The sequence below is a fragment of the Carlito syrichta genome, unplaced genomic scaffold (assembly GCF_000164805.1).
Source record: "Carlito syrichta isolate Samal-C Ts95f unplaced genomic scaffold, Tarsius_syrichta-2.0.1 Scaffold304728, whole genome shotgun sequence".
NCBI classification, from domain to species: Eukaryota; Metazoa; Chordata; class Mammalia; order Primates; family Tarsiidae; genus Carlito; species Carlito syrichta.
In genome coordinates this window covers 42,386-44,701 of record NW_007248824.1, presented here as the reverse complement: position 1 = coordinate 44,701, position 2,316 = coordinate 42,386, and positions in this window count along the sequence as shown.

The window sequence follows — 2,316 nt, the reverse complement described above, 5'->3', positions numbered from 1 at the left end:
GTTTCTTGTGATAATGCTGAATAGTTTAACCCCTATAAAGGGATATTTGGCAATATCTAACAAAATGCATCAGTGTTTGATCCATCAATACTATGCTAGGAATTTACTCTGGAGACACACCATCAAAAATACATGTAGAGAAATGGTTTTAAAATATAAAAACTTCATAAATGTGCAAATATTGGAAGTATAAATTAATCTACTAAACATAACACAGTGGAGTACTATACAGCTATGAAAAATCAGGAAGGGTTCTATGAAATGATAGGGAATGATTTAATAAGTGGAAAATACAAAGTACAAAAGAGTATGCAAGTACCCAAAAGGAGAAATAAAAAAAAATATTAATTATTTTTTAATGCAGCAAAAATGTACCAGAATCTGATAATATATTTTTACTATGAGAAGTGGGAAGAAATTTGATGAAAAGGATTTAGGAGAAGGGGATATTCTTCTGAAAATGATTTTATACATGTTTTAAATTTTTAATTGAGTTAATTTTTTGCATTTGCACACAAAATAGTTTTTAAAAAAAAAACCCTAAAACTGACTGCAAAGAGAAACAAATGAATTCAAATATATTTCAAATGAATAAATTGTATAATCAAACTGAAGGGGACAAATAAGAACTAATCTAATTAATTTTTGACTACTTCTTTTATTTCAAATTAATTTTGAACATAATACTCTGACTACATAGCATTCCTTGAAAAAATAAAATAACTGCAAGAAAATTATTAAATCTTCATGTCAGTTTTCTTTTTTATATTAGCATGAATGCAGTAATTCTGAAACAATTGTACAAGGTGTGACAGTTAAGTTCAAAAATTCTTCCTAGAAAAAGTGCTACATACCTCATTGTTTAATATCGCTATGGTCACCTTTGAAGTACTCCCCTTGGGAGGCTATGCACTGACACCAATGCCTTGTCCACCTAACAAAGCAATTTTGGAACCCTTTCTGGATTGGCCATCAGAGAGCTGTCATCGTATTACCCTTTATGTCACGAGTGTCATAAAAATGTCTTCCTTTCAATATTTCCTTTATCTTCAGGTAAAGAAAAAAGTTGTTGGGGTCAGATCAAGTGAGTAGGAGGGTGTTCCAATACAGTTATTTGTTTACTGGCTAAAAACTCCCTCACAGACAGTGCTGAGTGAGTTGGTGCATTGTCATAATGCAAAAGCTCCTTTGGGACCATTTTTGACAACACACGCCTTTCTCATGCCAAGATTTTCTTCTTTCTTTATTGATGTTTATTTGATCCACTATGCTTCTCACAGTCAGCTGATGATTTTGACACACAATTCAATGAATTTTTGCCATGTTTTAGTCAGTTCTGCTCATTACTATCCGTCCTGACCTCTGTTCATCAGCAACACTTTCTGTCTCCTCAGAAAAATGTTTAATCCATTTGTACATTGCCTTTTTTAATGGCATTATCCCATGTGCAAACATGTCCCTGATTTCATTTCCATTCTTGCCATGTTTAACAAGAAATTTAATGTTTATTTATTCAAGCTTCGACATTCTCTTAACAGCACATAAAAAACATACAAAAACAATAATGAACTCCACTCAGCATGACATCACCACACATAAATATGAACACAGCTGTGAGACACTGATATATCAAGGTTGTGAAACCTTACTGAGTTGTTTTACAGTGCTGCCAACATTAGCGCATGGTGGTAAGTTTGTGAACTTAGTTGTCAGACCTTGTATGTGCATTGTAGAATTAAGTCAAAAAATAAACACCTCTATGTTATTAGGACCCAAAAAGAAGCCTAATGGGTTGGATTAAAATAGATGCTACCAGTATACATGTTCTCTCTCTCTCTCGCTCTCGCTCTCTCGCTCTCTCTCTCTCTCTATGTGTGTGTGTGTGGGTGTGTGTGTATAAAATGTTTGCACAGCTGGGTTCGGTGGCTCAGCCTGTAATCCTGTGCCTTTGGGAGGCTAAGGTGAGTGGATTTCCTGCACCTGTGGGTTCAAGACCCACCTGGGCAGCGAGACCTCATCTCTACAATAAATCAAAAAATCAGCCGGGTGTGGTAGTACATACCTATAAATCTGGCTACTTGGAAGGTTGAGGCAGAAGGATTGCCAGAGCCCAGCAGGTTGAGGCTGTGGTGGCTGGGAGCGGCCACTGCACTCCAGTCTGGGTGACAGAGTAAGACTCCAACTCAAAAAAATTAAATAAATAAAACAAAATAAAATAAAATGTTTGCACATTATACATTTAATATATTATATGTGTATGTATATATACACATACATATTCATATATTCATATACATGCATGTATATATAAATACA